General features: G+C 40.2%; 1 long non-coding RNA gene and 2 pseudogenes across 1 annotated transcript in view; all 3 read left to right on the forward strand.

The window, feature by feature from the left end:
* LOC147584642 (uncharacterized) overlaps positions 1 to 24144 on the forward strand; it is a 36919-nt gene extending 12775 nt beyond the window's left edge. Inside the window, exons 2-3 of the long non-coding RNA XR_015251995.1 lie at positions 15525 to 16016; positions 23040 to 24144. This is a non-coding gene — a long non-coding RNA (uncharacterized LOC147584642). The remainder of the gene's footprint in view (positions 1 to 15524; positions 16017 to 23039) is intronic.
* Positions 5559 to 6502, forward strand: LOC112860750 (asparagine synthetase [glutamine-hydrolyzing] pseudogene; annotated as a pseudogene).
* LOC147584643 (asparagine synthetase [glutamine-hydrolyzing] pseudogene) lies at positions 6168 to 7526 on the forward strand (annotated as a pseudogene).
* Positions 24145 to 24443: the final 299 nt, after the last annotated feature.

Consider the following 24443-nt stretch of genomic DNA (forward strand, 5'->3'; position numbering starts at 1 on the left):
ATTCTTCTTTTTTTCATACAAATAAATATATATACCTATGTACAAGTATATACAAATATGTTTATGTGTGGATATGCCCTAGTTTATTCAATCAGTCTTCTATTGATGGATACTTGGATTTGTTTTTAAGCTTTTATTACAAATAACTTCACAATGCAAAGCAAAGTGCATACCATATTTTGCATTTGTAAAGGGATTATTGTCAGCTAGTTTCCCAGAAAGATTACCCAGTCAAAGGGTAAACGCACATGTAATAATTTTGTTGAATATTGTCCAATTTTCCCTCCAGAAAAATTTTGCCATTTTGCAATCCCACTGGTGATGTTTAAGAATACCTGTTTCTGGGGCGCCTGGGTGGCACAGTCGGTTAAGCGTCCGACTTCAGCTCGGGTCACGATCTCGCGGTCCGTGAGTTCGAGCCCCGCGTCGGACTCTGGGCTGATGGCTCAGAGCCTGGAGCCTGCTTCCGGTTCTGTGTCTCCCTCTCTCTCTGCCCCTCCCCCGTTCATGCTCTGTCTCTCTCTGTCTCAAAAATAAAAATAAAAACAAATAAAAAAAGAATACCTGTTTCTGGGAGTACCTGGGTGGCTCAGTTAAGTGTCTATTTTTTTTTAATGTTTATTTTATTTTTTTGAGAGAGAGAGAGACAGAGCACGAGCAGGGGAGGGCAGAGAGAGAGGGAGAGAGAGAACCCGAAGCAGGCTCCAGGCTCTGAGCTGTCAGCACAGAGCCTGATGTGGGGCTCGAACTCACGAGCCTTTGAGCTGTGAGATCATGACCTGAGCTGAAGTTGGCCACTCAACTGACTGAGCCACCCAGGCGCCCCAAGTGTCTGACTCTCGATCTCAGCTCAGCTCATGATCACAGTTCCTGGGATTGAGCCCACATCAGGCTCTGCATTGACCATGCAGAGCCTGCTTGGGATTCTCTCTCTCCCTCTCCCTCTGCCTCTCCCCAGCTCGCTCACTCTCTCTCTTTCTCTCTCTCTCCAAAAATAAGTAAAATAAACTTTTAAAAGTTTCTGGGGTGCCTGGCTGAATCAGTTGGTGGAGCATATGACTCTTGATCTCAGGATTATGAGTTTGAGCCCCATGTTGGGCATAGAGATTACTTCAGAATAAAGTCTTTTTTTTTAATTTTTTTTAATGTTTATTTATTTTTGAGACAGAGAGACACAGAGCATGAACAGGAGAGGGTCAGAGAGAGAGAGAGACACAGAATCCGAAACAGGCTCCAGGCTCTGACCTGGCAGCACAGAGCCCGACGCGGGACTCGAACTCACGGACCGCAAGATCATGACCTGAGCCGAAGTCGGCCGCTTAACCAACTGAGCCACCCAGGCGCCCCAGAATAAAGTCTTTAAAAAAAAGAATACCTGTTTCTCTCCAGGATTACCAACATAGGGTGATGTCAAGCTTTTGGACCTCTGCCAGTCTGGAACTGGGAAGGATTTGAGATGTCACCTTCCTTGAGTGCTAACAAGTTAGCCTTAGTGGGTGTTACCAGAAGGCCTCAGACTCTTAGGTCAAAAACAAGAGAATCTATTAGTTATGGTACGGCAGAAGCCTGAGCTTCATGTTGGCATCAGTTCATCTTGCCTCCCACGTCCCATGGGGATGATGAGGAGCAGCCCGAGTGAATGCTGTGGCCAAGTGGGTTTGTATCACAGCAGAGGAACACCGAGCCTAGGAAACCCCTAATCTTATATGGGGCTGCTATATAACCTGCCTAAGCTTTACTCCGAAGGAAATATTATCTTTATTATCCTAGTCGGAAAACAATCTGCCCTCTGTTGCATGTGCATTTCTTTGTTTTGTTTTGAATGTTTATTTTTGACAGAAAGCATGATTGGGGGAGAGGCGGGCGGGGGGGGGACAGAGAATCCAAAGCAGGCTCTGTGCTGACAGCAGAGAGCCCGACGTAGGGCTGGAACCCACAAATGGTGAGATCATGACCTGAGCTGAAGTCGGATGCTTAACGGACTAAGCCACTCAGGTGCCCCTGCATGTGCATTTCTTTTAGGAAGAATGTCACCAACTACTTTTTCAAATGTCTCATAGGCATTTGCCTTTCATCTCCTGTGAACTGTCTCAACATTTCTAGCTATTCTCCTCCTGGGTTTTTGTCTTTGTCTTTTTTTTTTTAAACAGTTTTATTATCAGATAATTTACATAGAATGACATGCTCACCCATTTAAAGAGTACCATTCAATAAGTAGTATATTTACAGAGTTGTGCCACCATCACCATAATATAACTTTGGAACATTTTTAATACCTCCAAAAGAAACCTCTTACCCATTAGCAGTCATTCTCATTCCCACACCCCATCCCCACCCCACCCCACCCCACCCCACCCCACCCAGCCCTAGGTGACTGCTAACTTCCTCTCCTTCTCTGTAGATTTGCCTATGCTAGATGTTCCATGTAAATGGTATCACACCGTATGTGGTCTTTTGTGACTGGCTTCTTTTGCTCGGCATGGTTTCAAGGTTCATCCATGCTGTAGCATCAATCAATACACTTCTTTATTCTTTGTTATGTATTGATAGAAATTAATCATTTTGTGTAATTTCAGTTGAAAATATTTTCTGCCAGTTTTTCATTTGTCTTTTGACTTTGCTTATGATGATTTTGCCAAGCACAAGTTTATATGTATCTGTCTGTCTGTATGTATATGTAGATAGATAAGTTAGATATCAAATGTTAGATAGGTAGAGATGTATTTAAATGTATTGATCTTTCTCCATGGCTTCTGGGATTTGAATTATAATAGAATGGCTTTCCTCATGTCCAGGTAATAAAGAAATGGATATGATTCACTCTTGAATAAGTTGTTTCATTTTTTTTACATTGAAATAACTGATCTATTTAGAGTATATTTTAATGTAAAGTAAGGGACATAAATTCAAATATATATTTTTTTCAAATGACTCTCCAGTTGTGCTAATCCCATTTTTTTAAGTTAATCTTTCCCCTCAATGATTTAAGATGCTTCCTTTGTCATATGCTAAATTTCCACATGTGCTTGAAATTATTTCCATTGGTTTGTCTGTTAGCCAGGTATCAACACCACACTGTTTTAATTATAGGATCTTTATAGTAATTTTTAATATGTGGTAAGGCCAACCCCTCTAATTGCTTTCTTTTGAAGATGTTCATGAGTATTCCTGCTTATTTATTTTTCCATATGAAGTTTAGGATCCAGCGCCAGGAAAATTTTGCTGGCCTCTTTTTAGGGAATTACATTAAATTTATATATTAACTTGGAGAGACTTGAAATATTTATGATGTTGATTGGTCCTCTCCAAGAACAAGGAATGTGCTTCTATTTTTGATCATATTTTTGTGATTTTTCAGAACTGTTTCAAAATCTTCCTCATATAGGCTTTATGCATAATCTCTTAAAACAGTGCTTCCCACTCCTCTAATAACTAGGTCAACCGAGTATGGCCAATTATAGTAGCAGCTCTTCTCTTTGAGGAGGGATGAGGAGGTGGGCTGAGACAGAGGGAAAAGAAGAGCAAATATCTTCTATGTTCTACTTTCCCTGAGTTTTGTTCTATTAGCCCCACTGAGAGTTTTGCCTATGTATGCTGCTAGCTATGCTACTATATAGTACTCACTGAAACACTGTCTTCCATGAGCTTTACTGGACAATATGGCTGAGCATAATGTGGGATGGGAGACAGACTAGAGACTGAATTTGGGAATCTAGTGTATAATGGGCTTTGGAGTGAAGCTATTCTACTTTTTACTCAAGTCGGAGACTTGTAACAGGAGACCTCGTCTGCTCAACGAATTGATTCCAGAAGGAATCAGAGGAGAAATAGCAATTATCAGAAAAGTGGTTTCACAAAGGTGAAAGCAGCACTCCCTGGTAGATATCTCTGCTGTGAGATAGCTGTACTCCAGTTTAACTCGAGGCTTGCTTTAAAACCTAATGGTGTAGGGGCGCCTGGGTGGCGCAGTCGGTTAAGCGTCCGACTTCAGCCAAGTCACGATCTCGCGGTCCGGGAGTTCAAGCCCCGCGTCAGGCTCTGGGCTGATGGCTCGGAGCCTGGAGCCTGTTTCCGATTCTGTGTCTCCCTCTCTCTCTGCCCCTCCCCCGTTCATGCTCTGTCTCTCTCTGTCCCAAAAATAAATAAACGTTGAAAAAAAAAATTAAAAAAAAAAAAAAAACCTAATGGTGTAACAGACAGTATATTACAAAAAGGAAGTATAGGAGGAGAGGAAAAAGCCTATTTCTTCTTTCAAATCCTTCTAGCTGCTCTTTAGCTCAGAGAACAAAGAGATTTATTATATAGGACCAGCAGCAATTTTGTGTTAATAATACTTAGTCATCTCTATATTGGCACCATCATCTAAGCCTCAATAGGGACCCTGGAGTTACCCACAGATTAGCAAAATAAAAGGCCTTCTCTTCCAAAAGATTTCCCATGCTTTGAACCTTTCCTAATACCCTCATTCTTAAAATGTACCAGAACATCCATCTAATAGGGTACTGTGTACCTGTAATAGGAAATAAGGAAAATATCTACATACAACAGTGGACTGATTGCCAGGATATATTGTTGAGAGAAAGAAATCAAGGTAGGGATGCGTGGCTGGCTCAGTCAGTACAGCCTACAACTCTTGATCCTAGAGTTGTGAGTTCAAGCCCTATGTTAGGGTGTGGAGCCTACTTTAAAAAAAAATCAATGTAGAGAAAAGTATGTATAGTATACTAACATTTATCTAAGAAATGAGGACTATATAGAGATACATAGATATGCTTATATTAGGAACAATGGAGGGGTACCTGGGTGGCTCAGTTGGTTGAGTGTCCTACTCCTGATCTCAGCTCAGGTCTTGATTTCAGGGTCATAAGCTCAAGCCCTGCACTGGGCTCCACGTTGGGTGTGAAGCCTACTTAAAAAAAAAAAAAAATGGAGATAATCCATAGCTCTTGCCTCCACTCCTGCTAACAGTCTGACCTGCTCACACCGAGAGAGCCTGTAACTCCACCGTGCCATCTGTGGCATTTAGGCCCTTTTTGGCAGTGATGATGGTTTCTCTGATCAGTGTCTGAGTGCTATGAAGATTGCACACAGAGGTCCAGATTCACTTCATCTTCAGAATGTCAACAGATACATAAATTGCTGTTTTGGATTTCACTGGTTGGCAGTGGTTGACCAGTTGTTTGGATTGCAACCAATTTGAGCAAAGAAATATCTTTACTGTGGCTTTGTTATGAAGGCAAAATCTACAACCACAAGGAGACGAAGTACATTTCCTTTTTTTTTTTTAAGTTCATTTATTTATTTTGAGAGAGACAGAGATAGTGCAAGTAGGGGAGGATTAGAGAGAGAGGGAGACAGAGAGAATCCCAAGCAAGCTCCACACTGCCTGTGCAGAGCCTGATGCAGGGCTCCAACCCACAAAACGTAGAGATCATGACCTGAGCCAAAGCCAAGATTCGGACGCTCAACTGACTGAGCCACCCAGGCACCCCAAAACACATTTTCCTTTTTAATTTAATTAGACTTTAATTCTCCTATTGGACTTATTTTGAATTTATTTTGAATTTAATTATTAGACCAAAATGGATGGTGAGTCATCCTTCGTCATTACAATAAAGGAGAAACTGAGCAAATAATTTGTATGTTGGATGAGGTGTTTGTATTTATTTTTTAGGATACTGCCAATAAGAAAGTGTTCCTGGGCACGGTCACCTATGAAGTCAGATCTTTGTTTAAAATCACGATAGAAGACGGATTTTTGGCTATTTGTTTAGAAGCTAAAGGTCTTGTTAACTTGAAGCGTATCACAACTCCTTTATCAAAATGGAACCTTAAAAAAAAAAAAGTGGAGACTTTTCTTCTGGTACACTATCAAATTCTTGATTTAAAGCCAAGTGACAAAGTTGCATCTGTGGAAATGATTCACTATCATCACTGCAGAGATGAACATCTGCTTGCCCTCTGTAACAGTGTAGAGAAACTATTCCCAGGTCTTGACACAGAAACTGCTAAGAGAAGGTGAAGAGAACTGGAGATAGCAAGTATAGGCCACTCTTTCAAGGACTTTTGCTATAAAGGACAGGGAAAGGTGGAAGATGAGAGACAGTACAGTGTGTGTGGATGTACATATGCTATAAATGATCCAGTAGAGAGGAGAAAAACTGATGATGCAAGAGACAAGGGGAACAATCCTTAAAACCGAAACTCAAGGCAAACCTGTTGTGATTCCATTGTGACAAAGTAAGTAATGTTTCCTGGGGAAGCAGATTTAGTCATGTTCTTTTTTCCTCTTCATATACATGTCTACTTTTTTGTTTGTTTTTTTGGATCCTTTTTAACAGTGCTATTAAGAAACACTGGATGACAGAAGGACTGGATGCCTTTTATCAGGGGGCTTGGATTCCAGCTGAGTTGCTGTCACCCTATTGAAGCAGCTAAAAGAGGCTCTGGGACAGTATGTTCTCAGACATTTGCAACTGGCAGGGAGAAAGTCCCCATTTACTGGCTGCTGGAAAGGTAGCAGATCACATTGGGAGTGAACATCATGAAGTCCTTTTTAACTGTGAGGAATGCATTCAGGTATTGAATGAAGTCATATTTTCCTTGGAAACTTATGACCTTACAACAGTTAACACTCCAGTAGATATGTATTTAATTTCCAAGTACATTTAGAAGAACACAGCATGGTAATCTTCTCTGGAGAAGGTTCTGATGTACTTCCACAGGGTTACATATATTTTCACGAAAACTTCTTTTTAAAAAGCCAATGGTAGAGAGAGAAACTTCTGAAAGAACTGTTTGTTTGATGTTCTCCACACAGATCAAACTACTGCTGCCCATGGACTTGAACTGAGAGTCCCATTCCTGGATCATTGATTTTCTTCCCATTACTTGTCTCTGGTACCAGCAAAGAATGGAATAGAGAGAGAGAGAAAGAGAGAGAGTATTTGAAGACTCTAGTCTTCAATCTGGAGAGAATCTGGTGGGGTGCCTGGGTGGCTCAGTTGGTTAAGCATCTGACTCTTGATTTTAGTTCAGGTCATGATCTCATGGTTTGTGGGATTGAGCCCCCAGTTGGGCTCTATGCTGACAGAGCAGAGCCTGCTTAAGATTCTCTCTCTCTCGGGGCGCCTGGGTGTCTCAGTCGGTTGAGCAACCGACTTCAGCTCACGTCATGATCTCATAGTTTGTGAATTCGAGCCCCACGTCGGGCTCTGTGCTGACAGCTCAGAGCCTGGAGTCTGCTTCAGATTCTGTGTCTCCCTCTCTCTCTGCCCCTCCCACGCTCATGCTCTGTCTCTCTCTGTCTCGGAAATAAATAAACGTTAAAAAAATTTTTTAAAAAGGAAAAAAAGATTCTCTCTCTCCCTCTCTATGATCCCCATCCTGCTCACACACTCTCTCTCTCAAAATAAGTAAACTTTAAAAAAAAAGAGAGAGATTATCTGGTGACCAATAGAAGCCTTCAATGATGGTATAACCTCAGTTAATAGTTTCTGGTTTATGATTTTACAGGAACATATTGAACACTAGGCTCATGATACACTGACAGTAACTGCAAGACAAACATTTCCCTCAGTACTCCTCAAACCTACAAAGGCAATTACTACCATTAATATTTGAATGCTACTACCCAGGCCAGGCTGACTGGCTGACCGATTACTGGATGCCCAACTGGATCAATGCCACTACCCTTCTGCCTGCACTCTGACCCATTACAAGTCAGCTACCAAAGGTTAGGCACTCTCTAAAAGAGAAACTGAAAGTAAACGTTCCACTTTCTTGTGAAGGGTAGTGGGATTGTTTGGTAGGACCAAACATCCATATGTACTTGGACATGAAAAAACAACCCTCTCAAATCTAAAAAGAAAAACAACATAAAATAAATCACAAAATTAAAAAGAAATCGTTCCTGGGGCACCTGGGTTGGTTAAGTGACCGACTCTGGATTTTGGCTCAGGTCCTGATCTCACGGTGAGATCGAGCCCCATGTCAGGCTCTGTGCTAACCAAGCAGAGCCTGCTTGGGATTCTCTCTCTCTCTCTCTCTCTCTCTCTCTCTCTCTCTCCGCCCCTCCCCCACACATGCACACACACACACACACACACTCTCTCTCTCTCAAAATAAATAACTAAACAAAAAAAAAAGAAAAATAGAAATCATTATTAATGAGGTGAGAAGAGGAATAGGATAGAGACAGAGATAGAAGCCAGGTATGTTTTGTATACTTGACTTTGAAACCATGTAAATACTTTACACAGATCTACAAGAGTTAAATTTTTAAAATTTTTTTAATATTTTATTTATTTTTGAGGGGGGGGTGACAGAGAGGGGGGCAGAAAATTTCAAGCAGGCTCTGCATTGATAGCAGACAGCCTGACGCGGGGTTCCAATCCAGGAACTATGATGAAATCATGACCTGAGCCAAAGTTGGACACTTAACCTACTGAACCACCCAGGTGCCCCTAAAACAGGATTAAATTTTAGCAACCTTGGGGATCCTGGGTGGTTCAGATGGTTAAGCATCCGACTGTTGATTTCAACTCAGGTCATGATCTCATGTTTTGTGAGATGGAGCCCTGCATCAGGCTCTGTACTGACAGTGCGCAGCCTGCTTGGGATTCTCTCCCGCCTCTTTCTCTGCCCCTCCCCCCACTCGTGCACATGATCTCTCTCTCCCTCTCTCTCTCAAAATAAATAAATAAAATTTTTAAAAAATTGTAACAATCTCTAACTATCTGAAGGAAAATGAAGCAAATGAAATCACTGAGAATCCTTAGTGACCTCCTAACTGCTAAATCCAATGCTTTGCTTTAGAGTACTTTCAGCTTAACCTGTATATATAATTTGAAATTGTTGATCACTGACTCATTATTTTTTTATTTAAATTCGAATTGGTTGGGGCACCTGGATGGCTCAGTCAGTTAAGCATCTGGCTCTTGATTTCAACTCAGGTCATGATCTGACAGTTTGTGAGTTCGAGCCCAGAGTAGGACTCTGTGTTGACAGCCTGAGTCTGCTTGGGATTCTCTCTCTCTGCCCTCCCCTACTTACGCATGCTTGCATGCATGCTCTCTTTGAGAGAGAGAGAGCGTGCACAAGTGAGCAGGGAAGGGGTAGAGAGGGAGGGGGACAGAGGATCTGAAGTGGGCTCTGCGCTGATAGCAGAGAGCCTGATGCAGGGCTCGAATTCACAAACCATGACATCATGACCTGAGCCAAAGTCAGACACGTAACCACTGAGCCACCCAGGCGCCCCTAAATAAATAAACTTAAAAAAGTAAATTCAAGTTAGTTAACATACAGTGTGGCATTGGTTTCAGGAGTAGGATTTAGTGATTCATCACTTACATATAACACCTAGTGCTCAACCTAACAAGTGCCTTCCTTAATGCCCACTTAGCCCATCCTCCCACCCACCTCTCCTCCAGCAACCTCAGTTTGTTCTCTTATGGTTTGCCTCCTGCTCTGTTATCTTATTTTTCCTTCCCTTCCCCTATGTTCATCTGTTTTGTTTTTTAAATTCCACATGAGTGAAATCATGTGATATTTGCCTTTCTGTGACTTATTTCGCTTAGCATAATATACTCTAGTTCCAACCACATCATTGCAAATTGCAAGATTTCATTCTTTTTGATCGCCAAGTAATATTCCACTGTATGTACACGTGTGTGTGTGTGTGTGTGTGTGTGTGTCTCACATCTTCTTTATCCATTAGTCAGTTGATAGACATTTGGGCTCTTTCTATACTTTGGCTATTGTTGATAGTGCCACCATAAACATTGGGTTGCATGTGCACTTTCAAATCAGCATTTTTGTATTCTTTGGATACATACCTAGTGATGCAATTTCTGGGTCATAGGGTGGCTCTTTTTAAATTTTTTTTTTTTTATAGGTTTTGTTTTTTTTTTTTTTTTAATTTTTTTTTCAACGTTTTTTATTTATTTTTGGGACAGAGAGAGAGACAGAGCTTGAACGGGGGAGGGGCAGAGAGAGAGGGAGACACAGAATCCGAAACAGGATCCAGGCTCCGAGCCATCAGCCCAGAGCCCGACGCGGGGCTCGAACTCACGGACCGCGAGATCGTGACCTGGCTGAAGTCGGACGCTCAACCGACTGCGCCACCCAGGCGCCCCATCTTTTTAAATTTTTTGAGGAACCTCCATACTGTTCTCCAGAGTGGCTGCACCAGTTTGCATTCCCACCAGCAGTGCAAAAGGGCTCCCCATTCTCCACATCCTCACCAATATCTGTTGTTTCCTGAGTTATTAATTTTAGCCATTCTGACAGGTATGAGGTGGTATCTCGTTGTTTTGATTTGTATTTCCCTGATGATGAGTGATGTTGAGTATCTTTTCACGTGTCTGTTAGCCATCTGGATGTCTTCTTTGGAAAAGTGTCTGTTCATGTCTTTTACCCATTTCTTCACTGGATTGTTTTTTGTATAAGTTATTTAGCACATCTACTGAATTACTGTCTATTCTTCAAGACCTGTCTCAGATGTTACCTACCCTGTAAAATTGTATTAGATTTCTCTAGCCGTAATTGTTACTTCCTCTTCACTCTGATAAGATCTCTTTTATGACATTTATCACATAGTGACATACATTGCCAAAATGCCAAAATAGAAGTGGATAGGAAAAAAAAAAAACATGAGAAGCCACAAGATCCACATAATATCATCGTTTGTGAGGGAAGGCATAGATAGAAGCAAGAAGGACTTGAGAAAATGAAATGGCTAAAATCAATAGTAGGACAGAATAAAGGCTCACACTAAGATAAAACCATAGGGAGTAGAATCCAAATTGACTAGTACAGGAACACAGGGAAAAAGGCGAAAAAAAGTCCAAATAAAAAGTGAAGCCAATCTTTCTGGGATCTGACACTTCAGGACTGCTGTTGTCTCCATCCCTGCTGGGTGCCCAGTGGGAGCTGGGTACCCTTGGAGAAGCAGGAGGGACCTGGGAATCTCCGTGGCCCCTGGTGGTTCCCTGCCTCAGGGATTCCTGTGGGCTCTCACTCTCTTCATCCTGACCAAAGGTGCCTCTGCCATTAAGTGTTGTTTCGCGGTCCACTCTGGAGTTGCAACCCCTCTCAACTATTTGGCTTCTCTGTGCATCCTCCAATCACATTCTCCCTGTGGCCAAGTGGCTGGTGCCACCTTTCCTGTAGCTGCCTCCTGCCTTGCTTCCTTTGGGACTTAGAGTACATTCACTCTTTTTCCTTTTGGGACCCACCACAAACTTCCTGTTTTCTGCCCCAGAAACATTTCTATCTCTCAGCTCTGCCTCAGAGTCCCTTAAACACAGACTCCAGTGTGTGATTTTCAAAGGGCATTAAGAAGCCATTCTTTTGGGGTGCCTGGGTGGCTCAGTTTGGTTAAGCGTTCGACTCTTGATTTTGGCTCAGGTCATGACCCCAGGGTCGTGAGACTGAGTCCTGCATCAGACTCTGCATTGACAGCACAGAGCCTGTTTGGGTTCTCTGTCTTCCTTTCTCTCTCCCCTCCCCCACTCACATGCACACACACTCTCTGTCTCAAAATAAATAAACATTAAAATATATATACATGTGGGGCGCCTGGGTGGCTCAGTCGATTAAGCATCCAACTTCGGCTCAGGTCATGCTCTCACAGTTTGTGAGTTTGAGCCCCGCATCAGGTTCTGTGCTGACAGCTCAGAATTTGAAGCCTGCTTCAGATTCTGTGTCTCCGTCTCTCTCTGTCCCTCCCCCACTTGTGCTCTGTCTCTGTCTCTCTCTTTCTCTCTCTCTCAAAAATAAGTAAAATGTAAAAACAAATTTTAAAAAATAAATACAAATGTATATGTGTGTGTGTGTACATATATATATGTATATGTACACACACACACACACACACATATATATGTTTTACTTCATAATAATCTGGAGTTGAGGACGGCAGGTGGGAGGAAAACTGAAACAAGATTGACCATGAGTTGATAACTGTTGAAGCTGATTAGGAAATGAGGGTTCACCATACTATTATGTATGCTTTTGTGTATGTTCAAGGTTTTCATGGAGCATGAATGAACTATTGCTATACACAACAGGCAACAAATCTCACAAACATTGAGCTGAACAAAAGAAGCCAGACACAAAGTGAGCATACAATGTGATACCATTTATATTAAACCAGGCAAAACAATTCTATGATGTTAGAAGTCAAAGGTGCCTGGGTGGCTCGGTCAGTTAAGCAGCTGACTTCAGCTCAGGTCATGATCTCGCGGTTTATGAGTTCAAACCCTGTGTTGGGCTCTGCGCTGACAGCTCAGAGTCCGGAGCCTGCTTCAGATTCTGTGTTTCCCTCTCTCTCTGCCCCTCCCCCGTTCACGCTCTGTCTCTCTCAAAAATAAATAAACATTAAAAAAAATTTAAGAAAGAAGTCAGGGTAGTGGTTACCCTTGGGGTAACAGTAACTGAGAGGGAGCCAAGGAGGGGCTTCTGCTGTTCTGAAAATATCCTCTTTTTGATCTGGGCATTGGTTACATAGGTGTGTTTACTTTGTTAAAATCAAACAGTACACTTATTTTTTTTAAGTCCTCTGGATGAATGCCATACTTCTTAAAAGATACTTTTATTTGCAAAATTCAAATTAAAATGAATAAATGAATAACATTTAGTTGCACAGTCTAAGAAAGCTTATTTGCATATCCAGTTTCAGTGGATACTCTTTACTACTAATCACTGGATACAGCTTGGGTTCTCTCTCTTCCTAATGATATACTCAATTCTTTGTTAATCAAAACAAGAGTGCACATAACCAAAAACCAGATACTGAAAGAAAAGAAATTTAACCAGTACTTTTGGCCTCCTGAATGAATCTCACCAAAGTATCTAACAAGTAGGCAAACTGATTGCTGTACATACATAACATATACATAGATATGCTACTCCACACTGAAATGCCTCAAGCAGTGCTAAGTACACAAAGCCTACTGTTGTATATCAATAGCACTGCAGCAGTTTGACATACTATATTTGACTAATTTGTCTAACTAGAACATACATTCACATACTATACAACAACTTTGTTCCTCAAGGCATTGAGGAACAATTGTATACCTTGCCAATGAACACACTATGCCTTGTCCCATTGCAAAACAAGATACATACACTCTCTCACCAATACAATATAAAAGTTGGACAAAATAAAAAAAGTTTTTTTTTTTTAATTTAAGGGGCGCCTGGGCGGCTCAGTCAGTTGAGCATCCGACTTCGGCTCAGGTCATGATCTCACAGTTCGTGGGCTCGAGCCCGCATCAGGCTCTGTGCTGACAGCTAAGAGCCTGGAGCCTGCTTCGGATTCTGTCTCCCTCCCTCTCTGCTCCTCCCCCACTTATGCTCTCTCTCTCTCCTTCAAAAATAAATAAAAACATTAAATTTTTTTTTTAATTTAAAAAGCTAGACAGGATATACCAATCAGGACCACATTGTGACTGGATATAATCCTTTGTTTAATATAGAAATAAAACCCACTGAGTGACCTTCCTTTAGTCATTAACTCAAATCCATTACTGTGCCCAAGTCACACAACCAGTGAGGGGTAAAATTAGAATTCTTAACCATTAAAATTGTAGGTCTCAGTGATAAAGCTTCAGAGAAGCAGTGACACTGAGTCACGTTCCTCCACCACCAAACATTACTCTGCTAACATTTCAGCTAGTGCTTCCCTTCAAATAAGCAAATGCATAATCATTGCCCTTCATAACTCAGGCTCCCTTAAGAGATTAAAAGATGTGCTTAGCCACAATAATTTTTGACATATTGAGAATGCAAAGTAAAAAAGAAGATTGTACCTCCCTTACTTGCTTGCTGATGCTTATGAAATACTTTTCATTTTACTATTAGAAATAAAGAGAAAGGAGGGCCTTCTGGCTCTGGCCATGATCAAATAGCTTGTATTGGACTAACCCTCCCACAAAATAACAACCATAAACTACACAAATATTTAAAACAACTGTGTGGCAAAACTGTTGGTGACCCATCCATATCCCTTGGGATCCCCTTTCCCAGTCCTATGCACTCAATGGCCAGCAACTAAACACTTTGTTGTTAACAATTCATCCCTGCAAGCTTTAGAGGATGCATTCTCACTGTGGGCAATAATTGGTCCTTGGGGAGAAAAATAATTGTACGCTTTTTATGTATAAAGTACAGATAAAAAGGGGTGCCCAAGTGGCTCAGTCGGTTAAGCAGCCGACTCTTGATTTCGCCTCAGGTCATGATCTCATGGTTGTGAGATTGAGCCCCACTTCAGACTCTGTGCTGACAGCTTGGAGCCTACTTGGGATTGTCTCCCTCTTTTTCTCTCAAAATAAATAAATAAACATTTTTTAAAAAAGCAAATACGGGGGGCGCCTGGGTGGCGCAGTCGGTTAAACGCCCGACTTCAGCCAGGTCACGATCTCGCGGTCCGTGAGTTCGAGCCCCGTGTCAGGCTCTGGGCTGATGGCTCGGAGCCTGGAGCCTGGAGCCTGTTTCCAATTCTGTGTCTCCCTCTCTCTCTGCCCCTCCCCCGTTCATGCTCTGTGTCTCTCTGTCCCAAAAATAAAATAAAAAAATGTTGAAAAAAAAAAAAAAAAAAAGCAAATACGGATATAAATATAGTACATAACCAGACATATGGTATAGTTACAGCAATAAAATTTCACAGAAAGTGATTAAGGGAAAAACTGCTGAAGCAGTTTAGTTTCTTAAACGAAGAAGTTTAACTAAGGGTGTTATCGTGAGCAAAAACTTGAGGAACCGTGTTTTGGGGGAACGTACATGGGCCCTGGAGTTGCTTTGCTATAAGGAGAGCCAGAAATGCTCTCCTTATAGCATTGGTCCATCCAAGGATGTGGTCCATCCAAGGAATGGACCACAGCCAATTCCTTTGCTTTGGGGTGAGACAAGTTCTAAGGTGGTGACTGATGTTCCAGAGTGTTCTGGAGATGAATTTGAGCCTGAGTCTTTACCTACATGGTACCCTCCCTTGCCTTCTTTTTCCATATCTTGTTTCTTCTACTCCATTTCTTTTTCAAATTCAAGAAAGTTTTCTTGGGGTGCCTGGGTGGCTCAGTCGGTTAAGCATCCGACTTCGGCTCAGGTCACGATCTCACAGTTTGTGGGTTCGAGCCCTGCATCAGGCTCTGTGCTGACCTCCCCCCCACCCCAGTTTTAATGCTCATTCTCTCTCTCTCTCAAAAATAAATAAGCATTAAAATTTTTTTAAGAAAATTTTTCTTAATGTTTATTTATTTTTGAGAGAGAGAGGGACAGAGTGTGAGCAGGGGAGGGGCAGAGAGACAGAGAGACACAGAATCCAAAGCAGGCATCAGGCCCTGAGCTGTCAGCACAGGGCCCGATGTGGGGCAAGAACTCACGAATGGTGAGATCATGACCTAAGCTGAAGTCAGACACTTAACCAGTTGAGCCACCCAGGCGCCCCTCTTCTACTCCATTAATGGTTTATCCAAGAAGCACTTTCTTAATTAATCATTTTATCCAAATCCTTGCTTCAGGGTCTACCTCTGGAAGAATTCAACCTAAGACAAACCATATGAAACTACTGCAAAGCAATAAACACAAGCAGGACTTAAAGTTTATGAACAATTAGAGAGGGGAAGCACATTAGAATCAAGCTGATATACTGCTGTTCTATCTGTCAGGTAGAATAAGTACAATTTGTTATCCACGATGTCCTGATTCATCAACACATGCTAAAAGAAAAGGATCAAATTATCAAAAAACAAGAGAAGAAACCCAGGTAATAGAAAAAAGGAGCTACCCGGTGAATTTGATTTTGGAATGTAATCAAACAAGGTCTAAAACATCTATGATTTATATCCAAGAGAAGGAAAGATGAAGAATTTCACCGAAGAGCAAGAATCTACATATATTTTTATTAAGTTTTTTATTTTAATTCCAATACAGTTAACACCCAGTGTTATATTAGTTTCAGGTGTATAATACAGTGATTCAACAATTCTATACATTCCTCGGTGTTCATCCTGGTGAGTGTACCCTTATCCCATCACCTATTTCACCCATCTCCCAACTCAACTCCCCTCTGGTAACCACCAGTTTGTTCTTCATAGTTAAGTATCTATTTTTTGGGTTGTCTCTTTTTCCCCCCTTTGTTTGTTTGCTTGTTTCTTAAATTCCACATGAGTAATATCATATGCTATTTGTCTTCTCTGACTTAATTTGCTTAGCATTATACTCTCTAGCTCCATCCATGTTGTTGCAAATAGCAAGACTTCATTCTTTTTTATGGCTGAATAATATTCCATTGTGTATATATACCACATCTTCTTTATCCATCTTTCAGTGGACACTTGGGCAGCTTCCATAATTTGGGTATTATAAATAATGTTGCAATAAACATAGGGGTGCATATATCCTTTTGAATTAGTGTTCTTGTATTCTTTGGGTAAATATTCAGTGGTATGATTACCGGATCATAAGGTAGTTCTGTTTTTCATTTTTTGAGGAACACTTTTCCACAGTGTTTTCCACAGTGGCTGAACCAGTTTGCATTCTCAACAGTGCACAAAAGTTCCTTTCCTCCACATCCTCGCCAACACCTGTTGTTTCTTAAGAACGTGTATATATTTTTTAAAGCCAATTAGAAATTCTATAACAGAAGGTGATTATACCTGAATTTAGTAATTCAATTGACGGGTTTGATACCAGATTAAACAAAACAGAGGAGATGATCAATCAATTAAATAACATTTCAGTGTATTAAATTGAAGCACAGAGAGTAAAAAAGAACACAAGAAAGAGTATAAGAGATTTAAAGAACATGATAGAAAGGTTTAATATCCATGTAATTGGTGTCAAAGAAGCAGAGGAGAGAAAAAAATGAAGAGAAGCAATACGTGAAGAAATAGTAGACAAAATTTCCCAAATTTCATCCCTGATGAAAGTTATTAAACTACACCTTCAAGATGCTCTATGAATCTCAAATGAGATACAGAGAAAACCACATCTAGGTATATGATAGTCAAACTGAAGAAAAACAAATATAAAGAGGAAAATCTTAGAAAGATTAAAAGGGGCAACAATAAGTTTGAAAGTTAACTTTTCAAAAAAAATTATGGAAGTCAGAAGACAATGAAGTAACGTTTTTAAAGTGCTGAAAGAAACAACAGACTTCTATATCAGCAAAAACGAAGGCAAAATAAAGATGTTTTCAACTCAAATGGACTAAAGACCTAAATTCAAGATCCAAAACTATAAAACTCCTAGGGGAAAAAAAACTATAATACTCCTAAGGAAAAAAAACATACAAAAAATGATTTGTGACACTGGATTTGACCTGATTTCTTGTTTACAACACAAAGGGCACAACATCAAAAGCAAAACTAGAAAAACTGGACTAAGTCAAGCTTAAAAACTTCTGTGCATCAAAGGATACAATCAGTAGAGTGAAAAGGCAGCCTATAGAATGGGAGAAAATATTGCCAATTATATATCGATAAGGGGTTAATACCTAGAATATGTAAAGAATTCCTACAACTCAACAAAAACAAAAAATAACCCAATTCAAAAGTGGGCAAAGAACTTGAATACTTCTAATAGTTCTTTCTAACAGTTTGTCTTCTCCAAAGATAATGTTCAAATTACCAACACGCATATGAAGAGGTATTCAGTATCACTAATCATTAGAGAAATGCAAACTAAAACTAATGAGACAATCCCACAGCCATTAGAATGGTTATTACCAAAACAAAACAAAACAACACAGAAAATAAGTACTGTCAAGTATGAGGAGAAGTTGGAACCCTTGTATGCTGTTGGTAGGAATGTAAAATTGTGTAGTCATTATGGAAAACAGTATGACAGTTCCTCAAAAAATTAAAAATAGAATCACCATATGACCCAGCAACCCCACTTCTTGATATATACCCAAAAGAACTGAAAGCAAAATCCCAAAAAGATATTTTGTTTTGGTTAAAGAATGGATATGTTTAATACATTTTTTGTTTAATGAATATAATTTGTCAAATTGGCTTACATACAACACCCAGTGCTCATCCCAACAAGTGCCCTCCTCAATGCCCATCACTCATTTTCCCCTCTCCCCCAGTTCCCCATCCACTCTCACTCAGTTTGTTCTCTGTATTTAAGAGTCTCAAAGAGATATTTTTACACATGTTCACAGCAGCATTTGACACAGTAGCTGTGGAAGTAACCCAAATGTCCACAAATGGATGGATATATAAACAAAATGTGGTATATACACATGGTATATTATTCAGTCTTAAAAAGGAAATTCTGCCTCAAGCTACATGGGACATTATTCTTTCTTTTTTAAGGTTTTATTTCTTTTTGAGAGAGAGAGAGACAGACAGGGCATGAGCGGGGGAGGGGCAGAGCAGGCTCCAGGCTCTGAGCTGTCAGCAGAGACCGACGTGGAGCTCAAACTCACAAACCATGAGATCACAACCTGAGTGTAAGTCAGACAGACGCTCAACCGACTGAGCCACCCAGGTGCCCCAACATGGGACATTATTCTAAGTGAAATAAGCCAGTCACAAAAAGGACAAATACTGTACGAAGGATGGGGGTGGGGGGAAATGGGGAGTTGTTTAATGGGCATACAGTTTCAGTTCTGGAGATCTATTACATAACAACGTGAACATACTTAACACTATTGAACTGTGTACTTGAATACAGTAGAAATGGGAAATTTAATTTTGTGTGTTCTTTACCAGAATTAAAAGAAAAATTTTTTAAGCTGTGCATTTTGTTTTATTGTAATGTTTATTTATTTATTTTGAGAGAGAGAGTAAGCAGGGGAGGAGCAGAGAGAGAAGGGGAGAGAGAATCCCAAGCAGGCTCCGTGCTGTCAGCACACAGCCTGATGTAGGGCTTGAACTCACGACCTGTAAGATCATGACCTGAGCTGAAATCAAGAGTCAGATGTTTAACTGACTGAGACACCCAAGTGCCCCCCAAAAGAATTTTTAATGTTTTCAAAAAAACAAAATCTGAAGGAATACATCATATGCAGATTGATTTTTAAGAAAGACTGAAGAGAATTCTTCAGGCTGAAAGAAAAATCTCAGATGAAAGAACAAAATTGCTAAAAGATAAAAATGTAAAATATATTGCTAAATTTAAATAGACTACAGGGGCACCTGGGTGGCTCAGTCACTTAAGCATCACACTCTTGATTTCAGCTCAGCCATGATCTCACAGTTCATGGGATCAAGACCTGCTGCAGGCTCTGCACTGACAGCAAGAGCCAGCTTGGGAATCTCCCTCTCTCTCTTTGCCCTTCCCCCACCCACTCACGTGAGCACACACACACGCTCTCAATCTCTCTCGAAACATAAACATACTTTAAATATGTTAAGGTTCATGATATAAGTAAGTATAAATAAGTTTTGATTGCTTAAAAGAATAAAATCTTGTGGAGCTTAAAATGCATGAAGATGTAAAATAAATGATAACAGTACATAAAGCTGGAAGTGGTAAATGAAGCTTGACTGTAACAAGATTCTTGTATTCCTCAAAGTACTAACTTAAGTAGAGTATAAGTCAAGGATGTATATTGTAATTTCTAGTGTGACCACTAAAAGAATTATAAAAAGTCATGAATGAAAAGAGAATAGAGGAGAAAAATGGATTAACAGAAATATTTCATTAATATAAAGGAAGGCAAGAAAGCAGGAATAGAGGAACAAAAAAAACAGAGACCAACAGAAAACTAATAGCAAGACAAGCAATATTAAACCCAATTATAATAGTAACTATGTTATATGTAAAAGGACTGCATAGGCCAATTTAAAGACACGTTTCAGACTGGATAAAAATATGCCATATGCTATGTACATGTTGCTCGGTTTATAGAACATATAAACGCTGAAAGTAAAAGTATGAAAAAGGATAAGCATGCAAACATTAGCTAAAGTAAAGCTGGTATAGTAATATATTAATAACTGACATGTAGAGTTTTTTAAAATCATGGAAGTGACTTTAATTGTTTTCAAATCAAATAAAAATATATAAAAGGGGCACCTGGTCGGCTCAGTAGGTGGAGATTGTAACTCTTGATCTCAGGGTTGTGGTTTCAAGCCCCATGTTGGGAGTAAAGATTACTTAAAAATAGTATCTTATATATATATATATATATATATATATATATATATATATATATATATATGAAATAGTTTATAGTTTAAAAATAAGATAAACTATTCATTGAAAGGTTTTTAAAAAGCTAAGCCTCTCTGTTTCTGAGGATCCATAAACAAATATAAATGAGTGTATCTAAGATGTTATATTAGGCAACATACAATAAGCTTTTATCTACAGAACTAGGTGTACTCTTTCTTCTTCACTCTTACAGCATGTCTTTCTATGATGACAAAATTGATTTCTGATCATGTTATGGATCAGCCAGATAAGAAAAAAAAAGTACACATTTTTTCCTCTTTTTTATTTTGAGACATAACAAGCAGATTTTTTTTTTAATTTTTTAAACATTTATTTAGTTTTGAGAGAGACAGAATGCAAGCCGGGTAAGGGAAGAGAGAGAGGGAGACACAGAATCCGAAGCAGGCTCCAGGCTCTGAGCTGTCAGCACAGAGTCCAACGTGGGGCTCGAACTCACGAACCATGAGATCATGACCTGAGCCGAGGTCGAACGCTTAACCGACTGAGCCACCCAGGTGCCCTAACAAGTAGATTATTTTTTTTTAGTTTATTTATTTATTCTGAGAGAGAGAAAAAAAAGACCATGTGTGGGGGAGGGGCAGAGAGAGAGACAGAGAGAAAGAGAATGAATCACAAGCAGGCTCCACATTGTCAGAACAGACCCTGGTGCAGGGCTCAAACCCACAAACCTCAAGATCATGACCCGAGTCAAAGTCAGATGCTTAACCAACTGAGCCACCTAGGTGCCCCCATAACAAGTAGATTTTAAGCCAAAAAATACTAATGGAGATAAAGAAGGATGCTAGTAATGATAAAAGTGTCAAATAAATGAATACATAACAGAACTAACATATTCATCATAGAAATCTTTCATTATATCAATGTTTTATACATATTTTCTCCCAATTTTTGGCTCTTTCCACTTCCTCAACAGACTTTTTTATTTTTAAGTTTATTTATCTTTGAGAGAGAGAGAGAGCACAAGCAGGGGAGGGGCAGAAAGACAGAGAGGGAGACACAGAATCCGAAGCAGGCTCCAAGCTCTGAGCTGTCAGCACAGAGCCTGATACGGGACCCAAATTCACAAACTGTGAGATCATGACCTAAGCCAAAGTTTGCTTAACCGACTGAGCCACCCAGGCACCCCAAGAATGTGACTCCTATCTCAGCTCAGGTCTTGAACTCAGGGTCATGAGTTCAAGCCCCGTGTTGGATTCTACTGGGTGTGAGCCTACCTAAAAAAAAAGAAAGAAAGAAAATGGTCGAAATGGTAAAATGTTATGTATATTTTACCACAATAGAAAAAAAAGATGTACAAATGCCCAATAGGGACATGAAAAGATGCTTAACATCAATAGTCATTAGAGAAATGCAAATCAAAGCCACAATGAGATACATTTCACACCATTAGGATGACTGATTATCAAAACAAACAAATAAACAGAAAATAACAAGTATTGGACACAGAAACTGAAATCTTCCAGCACTGCTGGTGACAATGTAAAATGGTGAAGCCACTGTAAAAAAAAAAAAAAAAAAGCTGGGGGTGGGGGGCCGCTTGGGGGTGGGGGGCTGTCAGTTGAGATTCAGAGTCTCGGCTCAGGTCATGATCTCATGGTTCCTGGGATTGAGCCCCACATCAGGCTCTGTGCTGACAGTGCAGAGCCCTTTTTGGATCCTCTGTTCCCCACTCTCTGCCCTTCCCCCAGTGTGTGCATGCATGCGTGTGCAATCTCTCTCGCTCTCTCTCAAAAATGAATAAACATTAAAAAAATAAAAGCGTAAATTTTATCTTATGTATATTTTACCACAATTTTTTTTTAAGATTTTATTTTAAGTAATCTCTATACCCAACATGGGGCTTAAACTCACAACTCTGAGATCAAGAGTCACATGCTCCACTGACTGATGCAGCCAGGCACCTCTATTTTACAACGTTTTTTTTTTTTAAAAAAGAAAGAAAAGTTTTGAAGGTATGCTACCTGGGGCGCCTGGGTGACTCAGTTAAGTGTCTGACTTCAGCTCAGGTCATGATCTCCAGTCTGTGGGTTCAAGCCCCACACCAGGCTCCGTGCTGACAGCTCAGAGCCTGGAGCCTGCTTTGGATTCTGTGTCTCCCTCTCTCTCTGCCCCTCCCCACTCATACTTTGTCTCTCTCTATCTCTCTCTCAAAAATAAAATAAACATGAAAATTAAAAAAAAAAGAAAGGTATGCTACCTTTTGTGTAAAACAGGGGCATAACATCATATCTGCTTACGTTTTCATAAACAAATACTATAACAGTAAACATATTAAAATGTTTACCTGTAAGACAACAATAATTAGGTAGATAAGGACAGATGTGAAACTTCTCTGTGTACACTTTTCATACCATTTGTATTTAAATCATGTAATATACTACCTATTCAAAAATGAATAGATTTTTTCAAATAACTAAATAACATTCACTCGGATATGGCTTTTCCCTGACTAAAGCAGTCACATACTTTTTAAACCATTCTTACATAATTAAAGGTTAGGTAGTTACTTTAAATCATAAATACAGTCTCGATTCCATTTTAAACAGAAATGTTTGATCCCATAAAATAACAAAAGCTTCAAAGTTAATTTAAGGCTAGCTCTTGTCCTATCCTACAGATGGGCTCTGCGGTGGATTAACTCCTGTCAGTGGCAGAAGGGAGCAGGGCCCTCTTTCCCCTCTCCAAGCTTCTACTGTTCCTTACTGCGATTTTACTACTCTACCTTTCTGACCCACTGCCCTCCACCCAGAGGAGGAAAGACATGTTCTTACTTTTACAGGTAAGTTCATAGGACGGTTGCATGCTTTCTCTGCTTGCAGATATTTAAAGCCAACTTTCTCTTCCAGGGCTCTTCATGGGTTTGTAGGAGATGCCCCCTACAAATCACTGTTGATCTCTTGGCTGCCGTTCCCTCGACCTGAAAGGATACGCTCTATACTCCCAAACACTAGGAATTCCATGGGACTCCTCCAGCTTCTCCTTGTTTACGTGGCCTTTGAGCCAGATTATGCGATGACCCCAAGGAGGCTCTCTTTCACATCTGGTTCATGGGAAACACTCATGCACTGATTGCCTAACAAACTCTGGAAGAACAGGCTGATTCCAATTTACTAGATACTCTCCCCTGCTCTACTTCCAAGCAGCAAGCCAGCTCTTCTCTTGATCTCTAGATTTCCCAAAAAGGAGTCAGACATCAGCAAACGGTGACCTGATAAATTCGAAGGACATACTTTAGGCTTTGCAACTTGAAGCCTCTCTCTTTTGACTCGAGGTGAGGAGGAAATCACATATCTACTTCTCATTGGGAGGGGAGCAAGGTTCAAACCCACCAACAGCTGTCTCCAAAGGAATCCTTTAAAAAATTCCTCTCCCTTATAGTGGAGAAATTGCAACACCTTGGACAAAGTATCAAAATTAGTATAGTCAATAACAGGCAGATAGATATTATGCACCCCAAGATGCGATGCTCTGAGAAAAATACATCATTTATGTACCATTTTGACCGGGATCACAAACTGAATATAATCATGAGAAAATAGCAAACAAAGTAAAAATAAGAATTGTTCCTTTAAAAAAATTTTTTTGAGTATTCTACAAAACTGCCATTGTTCTAAAAGACAAAGAAAGGCTCCGGAACTGTTCCAGATGAAAGAGACTACAGAGAACAGCCGAATGTAGCAGGTACACTGCAACACCTAGAGGAGGAAAACAAAAGCTGGGAAGGACGCCATTCAGCTGACCGACTGGAATGTAAACTTAAGTTCTTCAAAGGAACTGTTTCACGGTTAACAGTTCCTGCAGCGGATAACTGTACTGTGGTTACATAACACAATGTCCTTTTTCTTAGGAAATATACAATAAAGTATCTGGAGACAGGTGTAACGTATGCGGCTTATTCTTAAATAATTTAGAAAAAAATAGAGAAAGAGAAAGAAGGATAAAACTCCAACAGGGGCGCCTGGGTGGCGCAGTCGGTTGAGCGTCCGACTTCAGCCAGGTCACGATCTCGTGGTCCGTGGGTTCGAGCCCCACGTCGGGCTCTGGGCTGATGGCTCAGAGCCTGGAGCCTGTTTCTGATTCTGTGTCTCCCTCTCTCTCTCTGCCCCTCCCCCGTTCATGCTCTGTCTCTCTCTGTCCCAAAAATAAATAAACGTTGAAAAAAAAAAATTAAAAAAAAAAAAAACTCCAACAAAAAAAGCAAGTAAGATAAAATGTTAACAGTAAGTGAAGCTGTATGGAAGCTAAACAGG

The sequence above is a fragment of the Puma concolor genome, chromosome A1, assembly GCF_028749965.1.
Source record: "Puma concolor isolate L17-30 chromosome A1, mPumCon1.1.hap2, whole genome shotgun sequence".
Classification (NCBI taxonomy): domain Eukaryota; kingdom Metazoa; phylum Chordata; class Mammalia; order Carnivora; family Felidae; genus Puma; species Puma concolor.